The sequence below is a fragment of the Hemitrygon akajei genome, chromosome 20 (assembly GCF_048418815.1).
Source record: "Hemitrygon akajei chromosome 20, sHemAka1.3, whole genome shotgun sequence".
NCBI lineage: Eukaryota > Metazoa > Chordata > Chondrichthyes > Myliobatiformes > Dasyatidae > Hemitrygon > Hemitrygon akajei.
This window is the reverse complement of record NC_133143.1, coordinates 15,010,477-15,030,355: the sequence shown is the minus strand read 5'-3', so window position 1 is coordinate 15,030,355 and position 19,879 is coordinate 15,010,477. Positions and strand designations below refer to the sequence as shown.

The following is a 19,879-nucleotide window of genomic DNA, read 5'->3' as shown; positions in this document are numbered from 1 at the left end:
GGCTAGTGCCCATGATGGAGCTGGTTGAATTTTCAACTTTCTGCAGCTTTATCTGATCATGTTCAGTGGCTGTTCCATAGATGATGCAGCCAGTTAGAATGCTCTCCATGGTACATCTATAGAAATTTGCAATAGTCTTTGCTGACATTCCAAGTCTCCTCAAAATCCTAATGAAATTTAGCTGCTGTAGTGCCTTCTATGCAATTGGACCTGGAGAGATCTTCAGAGATGTTGATACCCAGGAACTTGAAACTGCTCTACCTTTTCCATTTCTGATCCCTTGATAAATTCTGGAGTGTGTTCCTGAAATTCACAATCAACTCCTTGGTCTTACTGACATTGTGTGCAGCATTGTGGATGAACACTACTTAACCTGCTGATCTATCTCACTCCTGTACACCACCTCATTGCTATCTGAAATTCTGCAACAATCGTTGTGTCATCGGCAAATTTATAGATGCTGTTTGAACTGTGCCTAGCCATGCAGTCATGTATGTAGAACAGATAGAGCAGTGGGCTATACATGCTTCTTTGAGATGCACCAGTGTTGGTTGTCAGTGTGGAGGAGATGTTATTTCCGATCTACACCAACTATGGAGCTCTGGTGGGAAAATCAAGGATCCAGTTGCAGAGGCCCAGGTTGGAGCTTGTTAATTAGAACTGAGGATTTGTGCTGAACGCTGTGCAGTAATCAATAAACAGCCCGACATAGGTATTGCTGTGTTCGAGGTGATCCAAGGCTGAGTGGAGAGCCAGTGAGATTGCATCCGCTGTAGACCTATTGTGGCAATTGGCAAATTGCAAGTTGTCCTTGCTTAGGCAGGAGTTGTTTCTAGCCATGACCAACCTCTCAAAGCCCATCATCACAGTAGGTGTGAGGTGAACTGTGTGATAGTCATTGAGGTAGCTCACCCTGCTCTTCTTGCACACTAGTATGATTGCTGCCTTTTTGAAGCAGGTGGGAAACTTCAACTTCAGCAGTGAGAGATTGAAAATATCCTTGAACATTCCCGCCAATTGGTTGGCACAGGTTTTCAGTGCCCTACTAGATACTCTATCAATGCTGGATGACCATCAATTCAGTTAGGAAAGCAGTTGAAGTCATTAAATTATTTATATTATATTATATCAACTATAATAAAAGCAGAAAATGTTAGAAAGCCAGAAAGCCAGAATAAAAGCAGAAAAAGTCAGAAAGCATCTGTGGAGAGAGAAACATTAACATTTTATGTTGCTGAACATTCAACATTCACAACAACATCTCCTCTATGAACACCAGCCTGAAAGAAGTTCTCCTCTCCTCCCCAGCACCTGCAGTGTTTCATTTTCACTTACTGTGGATAATCAATTGTCCTTTTGTCATGTCCTTATACAGCAGATGAAGTTCATTTTAGCAAATACTGTTCTCAGCCTCTGAGCTCAGAATATTGAGAGAAGATTGTTGATCTATTCCCAGATGGACTAACAAAGTAATGAAGCAAAATCAGGCATTGGTAATGACCAAGACATTTCAAAAACTTTTAAAGCTGCCAAATTTGACAGTTAGCAAAACTGGTGGCTGGAATTTGCTGCATGTCAAAAGTATGAAGGAAGTTTCAGGGACACAGCTACTTCAGCACACCATCCAGGCTTTGGTGCTAAAGCCAGAAAGGCAGCCTCTCACACCTATACCATGTAAATATGAACACCAACTAATAGTGAGCAAGACAAAACCACAAGGAAATAGGAACAAGAGTAGGCCATTTGGCCCTTCAAACTTGTCCTGCCATTCAACATGATTGTGGCTGATCGATGCTGGCCTGAACTAATTTTTTGTGCCAGTACATCATAACTCCCAATTCCCCAATTGTTCAAATATTTACTGGTCTCCTTAAATATATCTAATGATCTGGTTTACATCACCTCCAAGGTCAGTGAACTCCAGAAATTCATTACCCCTCTGAGAGAAACAGGTGACAGCATGATTCATGGTGGTACAAACTTGACACATATGCAGAAAGGAGAAGATGTGTCATTTTCTTTTGGATTTACAAATAATTGCTTGGGTTATGATCCATCTGTGAAACTCAGTGTCAATGTAGAGCTGAATAAAGAAACAAAGAGCACAGAAAAAAATGATTAATGAGCAAAATTTTATTGACACGTGGTTAGGAAAAGACTATTTGACCACAAGATATAGGAGCAGAATGAGGTCATTTGGGCCAATGAGTCCAATCATGGCTGAATTTTTTTTCTCAACCCCATTCTCCCACCTTCTTTCTGTAACTCTTAACCTCTTTACCAAACAAGAATCTATCAATTTCTGCCTTAAATACAGCCAATGACTTGGCATTCGTATCCTCCAGGGCAACAAATTCCACAGAATAACTACTCTCATCTGAAAAAAATCCTTCTGATCTTAGTTTTAAAGAAATGTCTGAGACTGTGCCTTCAGATCCTAGACTTTCTCACTGAAGGAAACATCCTCTCCAACCAGTCCTTTCCTTTCAGTATCTGTGAGAGCCGCCTTTGCTTTCTGAACTCCTTCCTAGGCCTAGAGAGATCAAGCATCCTTCACTGGTTAAGCCTTTCATTCCTGGCATCATTTTTGTGAATCTCTGCTAGACTGTCTTCAAGGTCTGCACATCTTTCCTTAGATATGGGCTCAAAATTGCTCACTACATTCCAAGTGCAGTCGAACCACCTTGTAAAGCTTCAGCCAAACACAAACAGGAGAAAAAGTTACTGAACAGCTTGTTATCATCTGGAATGTTCTGTGCTGGAGAAGATTCAGTTAAAAAAGCTTAACAAAACAAACTCAATCAATTATGTCGGTAGAAAACTATTTATGAAGTCAAGTCAAGTTTATTGTCATTTTAACAATATACATGTATATAATGTATATAACCATATAATATATGTAGAAATGAGACAACATTTCTTTGAACCAGGGTGTAAAGTAAAACAGTATACATAACACACGATTAACACACAATAACTTACGAAGGTAAAGATAAAATGTACAGATGAATTACTTGTTGGGACTTAGAAACATAGAAAACCTACAGCACAATACAGGCCCTTCGGCCCACAAAGTTGTGCCAAACATGTCCCTACCTTAGAAATTACCAGGCTTACCAATAGTCCTCTATTTTGCTAAGCTCCATGTACCTATCCAAAAGTCTCTTAAAAGATCGTATCATATCCACCTCCACCACCATTGCCGGCAGCCCATTCCACGCACTCACCACCCTCTGAGTAAGAAACTTAATCCCTGACATCTCCTCTGTACCTACTCCCCAGCACCTTAAACCTGTGTTCTCTTGTAGCAACCATTCTAGCCCTGGGAAAAGCCTCTTGACTATCCACACTCTCATCATCTTATGCACCTCTATCAGGTCACCTCTCATCCTCCATTGTTCCAAAGAGAAAAGGCTGAGTTCACTCAACCTATTCTCATAAGGCATGTTTCCCAATCCAGGCAACATCCTTGTAAATCTCCTCTGCACCCTTTCTATGGCTTCCACATCCTTCCTGTAGTGAGGTGACCAGAACTGAGCGCAGGGGTGTCTGACCAGGGTCCTATGTTGATGAAGGCCAATATATTGTATGCCTTCTTAACCACAGAGTCAACCTGCATAGCTGCTTTGAGCGTCCTATGGACTTGGACTCCAAGATCCCTCTGATCCCCCACACTGCCAAGAGCCTTACCATTAATACTATAATCTGTCATCATATTTGACCTACCAAAATGAACCACCTCACACTTACCTGGGTTGAACTTCAAGCATTGTACTTGATGCTCGATTCTTCCCATAGCAGATAGAGATGCAAAGTCAGGACAATCTCACTGGTGCTCCTGTAAAACGCAGTTAAGACGGGAGTTGGGAGGGGTGCTTGCTTGCCTTAATCTTCTTAGGAAGTGGAGGTGCTGCTGTACCTTCTTGTTCAGGGAGTTATATTAAGGGGCCAGCTGAGGTCATCCATGATGAGAACTCCCAGGAACTTGGTGCACTTAACTCTCTCTATGGAGGAACCATGTATTCACAGAGGGGGATGGTTTGTCTACACTTTCCTGAAGTCCACAGTGATTTATTTTGTCTTCTCCACATTCTGGCTTAGGTTGTTCTCCTCACACCAATCCACCAGCCACTGCATTTCCTCTCTATACTCCATCTCGTCATCATTCTTGATAACCACTATTGTGTCATCCACAAACTTGATGACACGGTTTGAGCTGGATCCTGTGACACAGTCATATACCAGCAATGTGAACAGCAGAAGGCTGAGCACACAGCCCTGGGGAGAGCCAGTGCTCAGCGTAATGGGATGAAAGGAATTGCTGCCCACATGGACTGACTGTAGCCTTGCTGTTAAGAAGTCCAGTAACTAATTGCAGAGGGACGAGTTGAGACACAGCAAGGACAGTTTCCCCACCAGTTTCTCAGGTATGATGGTGTTGAATGCCAAACTGAAGTCTATAAACAGCAGTGTGGCATATGAGACCCCATTTTCCAGGTGGGACAGGACAGATGATGTGATGAGCTCAGAGCTACTGGCAATGGATGGGAAAGCCAGGGAAGGTGATGATGCTTTCTCTTGTTGGAGATGCTCTTACCACCTCTACCTTAACGTTAAGCAATTAGCATGAGCTGTTTCTTAACTGTAGGATTTCTGTAAAGAGTTGGACATTGTACAATTGTCTGTGACTTTGATGAAGCAGTTGAAAATGGTTAGGCCTTGTACACTGCCTTGAGGAGCTCTTGCAGTATCACTGAGAGATATGAGACCACAGCATATATATGGAGTTAGGTCAAAGAACAGCCATGCTTTCATTCTCAAAGGATAACCAGTCTGCTTCTATTCTTATGTTTCAATAGAATTATTAATATTACCAGTAGTGACATATCTTTGCACTGCAAGTTCCTTCTGTACAAAATTGACCTTTATGGAAAATATATTACAGAGTCATAGAGTCATACAGCATAGAAACAGGACCTTAACCTCAAGTTGTCTACCCAAGTTTGTCCCATTTTCCTGCATTTGACTCATATACCTCTATAGCTTTCCTATCTACTGTATGCACCTGTCCAAATTCCTTTTCATTCTTGCTAATATACCAATGCTGCATCTGCCAAATCATTGCCCACCCACTTAAACTACCTTATACAGGGATTTATAGCCCTGTGTAGCCTCCTTATGCCTTCTCCACAATTTCCTACCCAAGCATCAATAGCATTTTTAGCAACCGTACCCTTTGATGCCTTCATTCCTGTCAACTGTGAATTAGTTTGCCCTTTTCTTTTTTTTTGTAATTTATTTTTTTATTGAAGTTCATCATCAAACAAACATTTCCATAAGACGTATTTCAAACATTGTACATATATATCATATAATCATATATATCACAAATCTCCACAAAGTATTCATCTGAGGTATACACTTATAGAAAAGAGTGGAAAGAAAAAACAAGCAGAAGGAAAAAACTATGTACAAGTAGGGAGTGATTTTTTTTTTACAACATATTCATTGATTTGTGCGAATAAAATCAGGCTTATGGGGCATTATGTAGTTAAACCATTTTCCCCAGTATGAATCAAATTGTTCCAGCTTATGCTGTAACAGATGCTGTTATCGTCTCCATTTTGTAAATGTCCATTGTAATTTCCATCCATGTATTTAAAGTTGGGCTCTGCTGTGATAACCATTTCTTAGTAAGAGTCTTTTCTGCCCTTTTCTTTTGTCAACCTCTATTGAAGTTCTATGTCTCTCTTCATTGTGATGGGGCACTTGGTCACAACATCAGGTTTCAGTAGATGATAAGCAGTAAAGCTTTTGACAAACTATAAGTTATACTAAAAAAGTCACTGTCAGAATAATGTGAAGAAGCAGTAAATGATCTGAACTGAATGGTTTATGATGAAGAACATGGTGGAAAAGTTTTAAGTTAGAAAAATACTGTTAAACATAAATGTGAACCATATCCAAATGAAGTGCCATTTGAACATAGAGCATTACAGCATAGTACAGGCCCTGTTGTGCCAGTTTTTTAACCTATTCTAAGATCAATCTAACCCTTCCCTCCTATATAGCCCTCCATTTTTCTATCATTCATGTATTTATCAATTAATTGAAGTCAATGCATGCAGCAATATTCTAATGCAAAATCACCAGAATAGTGAAGCTGTGTGGTTGATACTTTAGACACTTCTCTGGCCTAAGGTATGAATTTTCTTTTGCAATTCCAGGGCTCACTCAGGGATCACCCTAATTATCTTTCAGCGTGGTTTCACAAAGTTTCTTACTGATAGGTTACAAGGTTACATTCCAAGAGGAATGACACCAGCAATTGTTAAGGTGGGACAGAGCTTGGGTTGACCTTCCAGAGAGTCCTCTGCTGATTAATCTAGGTCAAGGTTAATGTTTTACAATTCTGATGGCAGTCTTGCAGCAAACTGTTTGTTTATTAAGGTAATAAGATCTGTGCCTGTGGTAGCTTGGTGTGTAATACAAGAAGTGGAGAGGTGGGGAGTCAGGGAAAGAGTCTGACAGGAATACTGGGAACAAGCCTCAGGATTTGAACCTCTAGCAGAGCTGAGCAGTCCCAGTCTTTGATATGGGAGTGAGGACGCATGTTGGTGGCAGAGTACTACATGATCTAAGCAATCAAATGTGATTAACAAACTGATAGCTGCCTTGGCTGAGATGCAGATCTGTGGAATTAACCATTTTTTTAAGAGTTTGAGTTTAAGAGTTTAAGAATGTTTAGAGTCAGGAAAAGTCTTATGCAGAAGAACATGTTGGTTGTGGACTTTAATTGTGCAGATGTTAAATGCAAGGCCAGTAACCCTCTGATCTTCAGTGAAAGAGTTGATGATAATTGCTCAGCCTCCAAGTGTGCACACATACAAGAATTGTCTCCATACTACATATTTCAATACGTTTTGTCACAGGTAGCACAAAACCAGTGGTCATGACAACAGCCCTGCATAGTAAAATGGGACAGGGAACATTTGTTCCAATACTAAATCACCACCATGATAGCAATAGTCAGAGGCACTCAGTTGTGCGGAATAGGCACAGAGTTTTAAAGCTGCATAAAGTACTGGAACATGATTAACACATTAAGGGAAGTAGAAACTTGCATTTTCATCAATTGTGTAGATTAATTATAATCTAAAAATTATATTTTCTTTACTTCAAAATGCAAATATTTGTAATCAAATGTGTTAAAGCTAGCATTTTAAACTATATTTTGGGTTGTAGTTGAAATCAATACATATTTGACAATGATGAAAACTTTCTAAAGATATTGGTATTCTATTGTTAGTTTAACAATATGATTAAAAAGACAATAAATTATTTTAATTGCATCATATCAGCTTTTAACTACTTATTGGATGTAATATCTTCCTTTAAATAAAGGGCATTTAATTTCAGCTTTGTACAAGAAGCAGCTAAATAGAGCAAGGCTGTGACTAAATGATTTGAAAGACTAAGGGAGAAGATAATTATTAATGGAAGAAATGTGAAAAACTGACCCACAAAACCAATAGTTTTAATGGAACTTCAAGGAAAGGTCATAAAGATACATTAGCTGGGTTGGAAATAGAACATAGAACATAGAAGAGTACAGCACAGGAACAGGCCCTTTGGCCCACTGTGTTGTGCCAAACCAGCTAAAAAGTAAATCAAAACCTCTCAGAAATGAATCCCTCCTACCTACACAATGTCCATATCACTCCGTCTTCCTCACATTCCTGTGCCTATCTGAAGGTCTCTTAAAAGCCTCAAATATGTTTGCCTTTCCCATCATACCAGGCAGCTCATTCCAGGTATCCACCACTCTCTGAGTAAAAATATCCCTCACATCCCCTATGAACCTATCCCCTCTCACTTTCAATGCAGGACCTCTGGTGCTCAACATTTCAATCCTGGGAAACAGATACTCCCTGCCTACTCCATCTATGCTGTTCATAATCATGTGAATCTCTGTCAGTTCTCCCTTCAGTCTTCATTCCAGAGAAAACAACCCAAGTTTGTCCAGCCTCTCATGATAACACATACGCTCCAAATCAGGCAGCATCCTGATGTCTCTTTTGCACCCTTCCTAAAGTCTCAACTTCCTTCCTATAGTTAGGTGACCAGAACTGTATGCAATACTCCAGATGTGGCCTCATCAGAGTTTTATGAGTTGCAACATAACCTCTTGACTTTTGATTAACCTCTTGTCTTGATTAGTAAAAACAAGCATTCCATAAGCCATCTTAACCACCTTATCAACCTGTGTAACCACTTTTAAGGAGGTATGAACTTGGATCCCAAGATCTCTCTGCTCAATATCTTGCCCTTAACAGTGTACTGTCTCCTTGCATTTGTCACATTTATCCTGGGACAGTTCTACCCTGGGATAAAGATATTCCCTGTGTACTTTATCCATGCCTCTCGTAATGTTATAAACCTCAATTAGATCTCCTCTCAGCCTCCAAAGATAACAACTCAAGTTTGTCCAGACTCTCATGATAGCACATGCCCTCTAAACTAGGCAGCATCCTGGTAAATCTCTTAGTGTTGATCTTCACTTTTCAAGGTGCTTGAATATCTCACCTGGACAATGTTAGTAATGAGTGGTAATACTAATTCATACTGCTTTAAACGAGAGTTACTAAGTGGAACACTCAGTTTGAATGTGGGATTCGATGGTTCTAATGCAATCCTAAATCGATGCACCATGTCAATATAGTTCAGTTCCTTATTATGTTGTAACACGACTGTAGATATGCTGAATAGAGGACTGAGGTCATGAAATTCCGAGAACTGCAGGTGCTGGAAATCTGAAATAAAACCAGAAAATGCTGGGGAGAGGGAAACAGAGTCAAAACTTCAAGCACACAGCCCTTGGTCAGAACTGGGGTAAGCTGCCACCTGTACTTTCATAGTTCGCAGTGTTCTGGAGTGTCCCAAGTAGAAAGGGGCCAGTATGGTCACCACTGTTAAAGACATTGGCTGCTTAGCCAAGTGTCTCTAGTATGACATCAATAATGGCAAATTTGGATAAAGTGATGGTTAGAGAGGATTTCCAGCAACTGCAGAATCTTGTGTGGTTAGAGATGCAATATATTTTATTGTTTTCATAGGGTGAGGTACCAGCATTCACCCAATGGACTTGTGTAAGGTCCTGCCTTTCAAATCTAATTGTCTTTTCCAAAACGATTACAGTGTTGCACAATAACATAAATAACACTGAGGCTGACTTATCCATAACACTGAAGCCTGATGCATTTTGAGTGATGTAGGTGGTCACTGGGGAATAAATGAATTTTGTTTATGCAGATACCCATCAGTTGATTTTGTTCATTACTGGAAAAACACACAAAAATTACTTGAACTAATTAGCATAATCCCATGGTGTCATAACAAATCACATTAAACACATCTAAGACTGATAAAAATAGAGCAATTTCTAAAAGCAGAGAGAGGGGAATCGAGTTTTCATGTTTATAGAAACAAATGCATGAATACATACTTCGGACTTTTCAGTTTAAAAATATTATGAGAGCTCATTCATTTGTAAGGAGATGGCCTGCATATTGAGATGCATTAAGAACTGACTGGTAGGATAGAGAAGAAATTGAATTGAGTTCAAGCCTGAGGATACAGAGTTTAACACTGAAACAACAAAATTAGAACCAATGATACTAGAAATTTACAACAAATCAGGCCATATCTGTGGAGAGAGAAACAGACTTAGTGTTTCAGGTCAATGATTGCTCATACCTTGTGCTTTTTATCTTATTTATGTATGTTTTACAATCAGAGAACTATTTATTCTCTGAGCTGTGATAATGAGTGTCAGAGGACATTGAACACTGACCATCATGAGGGGTTCTGTCTTTGTCACCTCCTTCCTAAGTTGTCCATCTTCTCTTTATTCTTTTAGGGGATATAGGGGTTGTTGGCAAGTGAAGCATATTGTCAAACAGCTCTGAAGTTACTGAGACCACTGTGGCATCCTATAAGTCATAGGCTGTCCTTGGGCAGAGTGACTGGGTACTGACCTTCTCCTCCAAGGTAAGCTTCCACTACCTTTTTTTTCCCTTTTCCAGAGCAGAATGATCACAGCATTACATCATTACAATACTACAGTTTTCCATGATTCACACCTTTCACAGTCACCTCTATCCAGAAGGCACTTGTGCCCCTGTGGTGCCCACTGGTCTAGGAAAGCCCCTTTGTACTCATTCTGCAGAGGCACATGGGCACAGATGAAACCGCAGAAGAGAGGCAGGCAATCCACTTGAGCAAAGCCCTAGACTAGTTGCACCAGGATCCATGAATGGCCAACTTGGCCAGGCCCAGGAGCAAACTGATTGGCAGGTAAGCCTCCACTACCTGGCAGTCTCCAGTCTGGGTCCTAAGCCTGAGTTCGCTTCACTTTCATATTGGATGAAATCAAGTATTTAACTGGAGAGGAATTTGTAGTATTTGCCTATCCTCCCCAGGTGTGATTCTGTGGGAAGGGACTGAAGAGCTCTGGTGGTGAGAGACATCAGCTGATGAAGTAAAGTACTCCTTCCAGACTGTTACAGTGCATCCCCAAGACCCCAGCTGACTCTTCACTGTTCCAGGTTACTTATTGACTCTGCTTATTTTGGTGCCCCTTCTCGGAGCAGCTGCTGATTGTTGCTTACAGCCAGATGCTTGCAGTCCAGCACTAGTTCACCTTGGTCCAGCAATAAGGGCGAAGAAGTTACCAAAGCTCCCTGGTGTCCTATTTTTCTCAACATTGTGGACCAAACAGGGGTTCCAAATGAGGAGTCCTTACAGCGCGTGTGTGGTCCTGTCCTTGCTGAACCTGGCCATCTTAGGGTGCCCACACTGCCCATTGTACTCTACTCCTTGAGGTGAAATGTTTTACTACAGCTCAGAGGCAAAGGTGGGTACTGCCCGCCGTGTTGAGCTGAAGGCCGCTCTTCAGGCAGTGAGTAGGCGCCATCTAATGGGCCTGTAATCAGAGCTCTGTATGCACTGGGTGACATTATAGGACTGTAAAATATAGGAGTAGAATTAGGCCATTCTGCCCATCAAGTCTGCTCTGCTATTCAATCATGGCTGATCTTTTTTTTCAAACCCATCCTGTGGCCTTCTCCCTGTAACCATTAACCTGCTTATCAATCAAGAACCTATTAATCTCTGCCTTAAATACATCAATGACTTGGCCTCCATAAAAGTCTGTGGCAATAAATTCCACAGATTTACCATCCTCTGGGTGGAGAAGGTCCCACTCAGATCCTAGACTCTCATACTAATGGAAACCTCTTCTCCAAGTCAACTCTATCCAAGCCTTTCAGTATCCATTAGGTTTCAATAAGATCTCCCCTCTTGCCTGTAAGTCATTGAAAATCCCTTGAAGTAAATGGTGTTCTACCCATCCATAGTTCCCACTGTTCCTTTAACTGGAAGACTTGGCTCAATGTGGATGATGACCAATCAACATCACTCTAGGGTTGATTCCCCTTTGACACTATATGTCTTAGCCTCATGTACAATAGCTTTGGGTGCAATTGTGGAAATTGATCAAGTTCCAGGCTAATCATGGCCATACTGGGCAATGTGATCTGGTTTCAAAGCCACTATTGTATTAGTAGCATAGACCTAACTAATACCTTCTTTCAAACTTCCATTGAAATAACTCCCTATGAATGATAATCACACAGAGCTGACTTCCAAACAGGGCCATGCAGGTGAAAAACTTAAACCTTTTAAGAAACAATTAGATACTAAGATGGAGGTATGGACATTTATCTAAATGGATGGATTAAAATAAATGGAATGGTCTTTCTCTATGGCTGCTTTGTGATCTTGTGACTAATTCTAAATGCTCTGTAATGAAAGACCTTCAAGTTGCTAGAATTCATCTCATAGTTCTAGGACAGGCATGAGAAAAGCTTCTTATCTGACAGATGATCTTCTTCCTCCCCTCTGGGCTCCAATCTTCCTGCTTTATTAATGGCTTTACAACCACTGACATTTTCCATCTTGTTCATTGTAAAATGCACATGTGTGAGTTAGCCACACAGAACAGCAACATTGCTTCACCTGTCAACTAGCTGATTGTTCATCTTACTTCAAATTTAACTCCACTGTGCCATGATCTCATAGCTCCTGATTCTCCCTATAGTCCAAAAAAAAAATCAGCCTTGAATTATACAGACAGCCCTGCTGTAACAGAATAGTTACATTTGTAAGAAACCTTGCATTATAGAAAATCATGTTATACTGAAGAGGCCTTGAAAACAGGTTTTCCCAGTTGCACTATAACCAACACAACCTACAAAATGCAAATAGTGTTCTCTATCCATCAATCACATTAACAAATTAAAGCATGTGTTAAACACACAAAAACTACGTTCATGGAATGATTCATCCTCCAGAGGGTAGAAAATGTCAAATCTTCACAACTCTCCACAGAAGTTGCACCTCCTGTGCACCTCCTTTATGGCTATCCCTTATCCTATGACTATAGCTGCTAGTAGAAATCAGACATAAGCTACTCAATTTTTACCAGACTTTTTCCTCGCCTCAGCAACCAGTGTACTGAACCTTCACTGCACTCTGTAAATACTGTATAGTCTTCCTTAAAGAAAGAAACCAAATTACATAGAGTACTCTAAGTATAGTCTCACCACAGTCTGTGCTAAAACTTTGTAACAATCCTTGCTATATTTGTACTCCACTTGTATTAAAGTGCAATATTCCCTTTGCCTTCCTAAGTCAAAGTTTCATTTTAATATCAAGGAATGAATACAGCATACAACCTGAAATATGTACTCTTCACAAACACCCATGTATGAATGAATGATAGAAATCATTCATCTCGGATGAATGATAGAAACATCAAAGCTCTTAAGCCCCACTTCCCCTTCCTTTGCTCAAGCAGCAGCAAAAGCATTGACCTCTGCCCCCAACTTGTGCTAGTATTGGAGAATAAAGTTGCAACATTTGCTGTGTGGCCAGAACTATGTGACCAGCCTTGTGTTTGCTATTTACTATGTATCTAACTTATTAGCCAGAATGTAATCTCTGTATTGTCTCTGTACTATTGAACACATCAGTGCCTTGAGAATGTAGCTAACAGTGAAAGTAAGCTCAGTGCCTTAAGAATGTAGCTAACAGTGAAAGTAAGCATGTAGAGATAATGGTGGTAGACGGGATCGTGGAGTGGTGTGATGGTATGGGTAACAGTCAAGGCCAGGAAGGGGGACACGTGTTCCAAGGAGTAGACTAGACAGGATCGTGCGCTGGTGTGATGGTGTGAGAACCAGTCAAGGCACTAGAACAAGTATATGCCAATGAAACTAAGATAAGAAATTACTATAAAGAATACTGTGAACCAGGGCTCGGTGGACAATTAGTGACATGCTTTTGTTTGCAAATAAAGGCTTAAACTTCTCGAAGAACCTTCTGCATCTCCTGGTTATTTCAAGAAACCATGACAAAATTGGCGACTGCGGCAGGACCGGAAAGAGACCCGCGGAAAGGAAACGGCAGATTGGGGACGCTTCCCGGTCCTCTAGGGACCCCCACAGGGCTAACAGAATTAAGGGTGCACCCAAACAAAAGGTAAGCGCTTTTTGCGACAATTTGGATTAAGAATTCTGTTGGTTTTGGGGAGGTCTCGGAGACTCAGAAGTGTGGAACCACTGCCGAACAGTCTCTCCGGTCCAAAGAATCAGGCAGAATTGGGGGTTAACAGGAGGCTCAGAGGATTGATCGAGAACACTGCAGTGGGGGTAAGTACAAATAAGCTAATAAGAAGTTAAGTGAAGAAAAATTCCACGTGGTGTTGGTAAGTCCCTGTGGATACAGCTTCGTACGAAATGAAGGTCTGAACGGGCAGGGAAAGGAAAAGTAGAAAAATCCTCGTGGATACCGCCTTAAGAGATGAGGGTCTGAATAGACGAGGTGCAAAGAGAAAGTTCTGTGGATACCGCTCTAGGTAGAGGTCTGCACGGGCAGAACGGAATAGGAAACAAGGACAGTCCGATATATAGTTTAAAGCGCTGGTAGATAGACGATAGACTAGACATAGAATTAGAGTGAATAGTATTATCCAGTAAACGAACTGTGAATCTCTGAAATACCTTAAAAAAAAGAGAACAACATGACAGATAAAAGAATGGCAGTAGAGATTCTGAGCAAAAAATTCCCAGTAAATAAAAGTGAGATCACAAAAACTTCAGAAAAAATGGGAAAAAAGAACCAAGAAGCTGGTCACAAAATGGCCAAGAGAAGGAATGTTTGATGTAATCTTGTGCGAAGAAATGGAGGCGCTAATTAAAAATTACAAACCAAAAGATAAATCTAAGAAAAGAGAGCAAAAAAGAGAACGAGAAATACAAGTGCTAAAACTCTTCAGAATGGAAGGAGAAACAGCCTGTTAGAGAGAGAGGAAGGTACAGTGAGAAGCTGGCTTCAGCTCCGTATCCAGATGTGAAAGAAGCAGAAAGGCCCCCTCCCTATTATGAGGAAGGAACCACTAAGCAGTGCCCCATGCTGATGGGTACAGTAAACATGCAGGGAGAAGTTACTGAGAGGGAATTGCCAGAGGAGATGTGAAAAGTACTCCAGGGGCTGACCAAGTATTGAATCAGGACAGAAAGGAAGGACTCCACAGGGAGACCGAAGGAAGAGGAGGACCCCGGAGAAATTTGTGTGTGAGGCAGTAAAGACATACCCTGAAACGGATGGGGAGTCAGGCGAGGAGGAGAGCCAGGGCAGGTGGGAAGAAGGAGGAAGAATGATGCCATTGTTAGTAAAAGGATCAGGACAAGTGCAGTATATCTTTTGGGGATCCCAGGACCTAGAAGGGCTGAAAAACACTCTGCCCAGTCTACATGAAGGAGCAGGGAAATGGATTAGAGCCTTTGAAGAAGAAACAGCAGGACGATTATTGGCTATGGGAGATTTAAAGGCACTATTGATAAGGTTGATGGGAACCTCCAAATTTAACGAACTAATGGAAATGGCTGGCATAATAAACCCGAACGACCCAAGAACTGACGGAGACGGGTTTGACAGAGTGAGGCAGAGGGTATGGCAGGCCCTCAGGAAGCTTTATCCACCCAAAGTGGACCCCAAAGCCTTAAAGGGGGAACCACTGGGAGACACTGAAAACCCAGCAGCCTACATAGAAAACCAGTTGAAAAGGTGGAGACTGGAGACGGAGCAAGAGGTGGAAAATAGCTTATTTATGACCTCACTGTTCCGACATAGCATTTTGGATGCAATGCCTCCGCAAGTTAAATCCAAACTGGAGGAAGTGGTTGGGCTGACGTCAATGACCCCACAAGAATTAAGAGACCACGTAGTCCATGCGGTTGAGAAATACCGAAAAGACAAACGAAGGTTGGCGGAGCAGCAAGAAGAGGAGCAAAGAAAGTTAATACAAATGCAGCTCGAAGAACTGAAAAAGAAGGAAAAAGAGAAAAGCAAAAAGATGCTGCCAGCAACCACCGGTTCGAGTACAGCCATCGAACTGAATGAAGGAACTATATGGAGGAACCGATCATACTGTAAGACAAGAGCCAGAAAACCCCATGCCAATAATCAACGTCTTTGGAGGAGCATTCCCACAAATGCCCTATCAGGAACAGACTAAATTCAAACAGCCCAGACAGGACTGGAAGTCCCAAGGAGGGGGACAGAGGAGCTATGGGACCAGTGAGGAAACAGGGGGAAAGAGAGGTAGAGAGATTGTGCTGGGGATGTAATCAGCCAGGTCACATGAGAAGAGATTGTCCGTTTACACCATGGCCTATCACACACCAGCAAGAATCGATAAGAAGAGAACTAAAGTTTAGCCAAGGATCAGCCCCCACAAGCCCAAGTGGACCTGTGAACCCCTATGCGAGGTATTAGGGGTGCCCCGAGGACTTGAGTGGGAAGGGACATTACCCAATGATAACAAAGGAGGCAGACGAGGAACTCATTGTTCAGGTTATGTTAGAAAGGCAACTGATACCAATGATGATAGATACTGGAGCCACATACACTTGTGTACAGCCACAGTATGCCCTTCACCTTCCCATGTCAGGAAAGTTTATTAAGACGGTAGGGTTCTCGGGGAAAACACAGTTGACACAGTGCACGGCTCCAGTGCAGTTGAGAATGGGAAATAAAGGAATTGTTTTCCCAGTGCTAGTATCTAAAGGAACAGTGATTAATTTGTTAGGCAGAGATGCCTTATTGAAACTGGAATTAAAATTAGAATGCACCAGAAATGGGCTGAATGTGGAAACAGCAGGGGCTCAATTGATAGTGCGAGAAGACAAGAAGGCTAATGTCTTTTGGATAGGAGACATAGCAGATCAGATTCAGGAAACCTGGGAAAAATGGAAAAAGGTTGTGCCGGCGATATTACCCAGGGCTGTAATGCCCACATCTGAGCTACATTGTACAGTGATTTTTGACGAGACTCAGAGCAGGGAGTTAGAGGAGAGATGGTACGTGGAGGCATGTACCCAACAGCACCTGGAAGGGGAGGTTGTGATAATTGGAAAGCAAGGGGCAGCTTTACGAGTTAAGTAGAACACCTTTTTAGAAAAATGGTACAGGATACCGGAGGCTGTGCCCCACGTAACGTTGTTGGTAAAGAAGGGTAAAGAACCGTAACAGTGTGGAGGAAAATCACGCTGGAGGTGTGGATATCAGAAGACAACAATTGCATTAAAATAATAGTAAGTGTAGATATGGTAGGGACAATGAAAGAGGTCGAAATATCTGACAAATGAAGTGATCCCAAGGTTTGGAATACCTACAGAAGTTAGCTTAGACAATGGTTCAGCTTTTATCCAGAAAGTGGTCAAATTAGTACTACAAATCCTGAGGATAAAGCAAAGATTTGGATGTGTATACCACCCTCAGTCGCAGGGCATGGTAGAGAGAATTAATGGAAACCTGAAAGCCAAACTGAACAAGATCTGTGCAGATACTAAACTTAATTGGGTCGATGCTTTACCATTAGCATTGAAGAGTTATCACAAGCAAACTAATCAAATGACATGCCTGACACCATATGAGATGCTAACTGGGAGGCCCATGCCAGTGCCCCAGTGGAGAGGACCATATAAGGGACCCAGTTTAGAGCAATTGGAACTTGAGCTAAGACAATACATGTGGCAACTAACTATGACACACAAGTCTATCTATACACAGGAAAAACTGAAAGAACCGGAGACTATCCAAGGGGAAGGACCGATCCATCCAGGAGATCAGGTCTACGTGCGAGCGTTTTGAAGGAAGTGGAACGAACCAAGAAGGGAAGGGCCTTTCACAGTAATCAAGGCATCACCCACTGTGGTTCAAGTCAAAGGACGCTCCACTTGGTATCATCTCAACCACTGCAGGAGGGCAGTCCCGCAAGGACAATCAGGAGTCCGAGGTAAGTGATGCGGAGGAACAGTTAGCAGGAGACAGACAGGAGGAACAAGAAGCCAGACACCTACACTGGAACAGCTTATAATGCAATATCAGTTGAGCTATGAATGTTTTACACGGACAGGTGCTCGTTCAGTAGGTCATTTCAGAGGTAGTTGCACTCAGATGTGGAATGTGACCCCAGGCGAAAGACACGTAGTAGATTCCCCTCTACCTGAAGGTGCATTGGACGCCCAGACCATCCCCTTAGCAGACACCTGGTGGCTGTGTGGTGAGGAAGGGGGTCTGAGATCCACGCTTCCCCTCAATTGGGCAGGTACGTGTACACATGTTATGCTACTTCAAGAAGTTATAGTATGCCCAGAAGTACACTTCAACACTGATATCTCTGAACAGCAGACACTATTGCGGAAAAGGAGAAAATATGAACCCGACTCGATGATTTGGATAGATAGTATAGGTCAGCTGAGAGGTATACCTAACAAATTTAAGGCGAGGAATGAGATTGCTGCAGGCTTCAAAGCATTTCTACCCTTGATAGGAACTATTAAGAATGTTGAATGGATAAATTATATATATTACAATCAGCAAAGATTCATCAACTACACCGATGATGCATTGGAGGCCTTGGGACAACAGTTAGATGCAACTAGCAAAATGGCGTGGCAGAATGGACAAGCATTGGACTGGCTGTTGGCAGAAAAAGGAGGGGTTTGTGTGATGTTTGGAGAGCAATGCTGTACTTTTATACCAAATAACACTAGTCCAGAAGGATCGTTTACTAAGGCAATGTATAAGTTGAAAAGTCTAAGAAAGGAAGTTAAACAGAATGCAGGGTTCAGACATCAGTTATTTGACTGGTTAGAAAGTAGACTCGGAGGATGGGGAGTATGGCTGACTAAGATGGCAATGACTGTCGGTATTGTATTGCTGAGCTGTGCGCTTGTTCTGTGCTGTTTTCTTCCTTGTCTCAAGTCTCTTGTAGTGCGTGCTGCAACCAAACAATTTCCGATGCTCGTGACGATTACTGAACCAAGTTTAGTGGAGAAAGAAGCACCGAAGAAGTATTGTTACAGCCTACAACGCCTGCAGGATGAACAAGAGCAAAACGACAGTGTGGGAGTAGATTGTAAGGGCTTCTGAGTTTTTTTTCCCTGTCTCAGATACAAAGGGACAGGTTTTTGACTCAGCAGCCTAGGGTAACAGGGAGAGAATACTTTGAGGTCTTGGTGCAGAAAATTATAGTTTAATCCGAGATTTGGGAATAAGTGCTGGACTTTATTGGGGCTTTTGTGCACAGACTCTCAGTCTTCTTTCTCTGTGTGAGATCCTATGGGTCTCAAAGGGGGGATTATATTGGAGAATAAAGTTGCAACATTTGCTGTGTGGCCAGAACTATGTGACCAGCCTTGTGTTTGCTATTTACTATGTATCTAACTTATTAGCCAGAATGTAATCTCTGTATTGTCTCTGTACTATTGAACACATCAGTGCCTTGAGAATGTAGCTAACAGTGAAAGTAAGCCCAGTGCCTTAAGAATGTAGCTAACAGTGGAGTGGTGTGATGGTATGGGAACCAGTCAAGGCCGGGAAGGGGGACACGTGTTCCAAGGAGTAGACTAGACAGGATCGTGCGATGGTGTGATGGTGTGAGAACCAGTCAAGGCACTAGAACAAGTATATGCCAATGAAACTAAGATAAGAAATTACTATAAAGAATACTGTGAACCAGGGCTCGGTGGACAATTAGTGACACGCTCATTAATTGTCTCAGCTTTTGTTTGCAAATAAAGGCTTAAACTTCTCAAAGAACCTTCTGCGTCTCCTGGTTATTTCAAGAAATCACGACACTAGTAGAAACACAAACCCCTTCCCCACCATTCAAGCAACAGCAGAAGCCCCCCAAAGAAACCTTGATCCAGAGTCCATCAGAACTGCAGTCCATTATCCAGCACTTTGGTATTTCAGATAAGTTCTCTCTCTCCATTGATGAGAGAGAGATCACTCCTGCAATGAGAGTGGAGGCCAGCAACTCGCTGTTCCAATGTTACCGCCTTCTGTGTCACTTCTCCTCACAACCACTTCCACCACCCCCCTCATCTCGAGGACTGAGAGAGAGATGGGGTCACTTGACAGCAGCTTGCAATTAACAAACACAACTGTTCACTGTGTCGATGTTCCTGTCTCAGTGTTTCAGACTGCATGATGTTTCATTTGGTGAAATCAGAAAGGAACCGAGTCAGCCACACAGCTGCTCCCTGATCTTCAACCACTCAGCCCCAGGGCGTATGTCTTTCAGGCCATTCATGGAAATAATAAAGCACTAGGCCACACACCCAGTCCAAAAACTGATCACTTGTGAAGAGCTGTAGTTCGAACTGTAGATCACAGATTCCGACAGAACCCCAGCCACCTTGAAAAGAAAGGAAAGACATAAGAGAAGAAAAGCAAACTGCTTTGT

General features: G+C 42.0%; 1 long non-coding RNA gene across 1 annotated transcript in view; it reads left to right on the top strand.

The window, feature by feature from the left end:
- LOC140713951 (uncharacterized) overlaps positions 1-19,205 on the top strand; it is a 34,034-nt gene extending 14,829 nt beyond the window's left edge. The window contains exons 2-4 of the long non-coding RNA XR_012095777.1: positions 9,920-10,050; positions 13,421-13,602; positions 17,197-19,205. This is a non-coding gene — a long non-coding RNA (uncharacterized lncRNA). The remainder of the gene's footprint in view (positions 1-9,919; positions 10,051-13,420; positions 13,603-17,196) is intronic.
- The last annotated feature ends 674 nt before the right edge of the window (positions 19,206-19,879 follow it).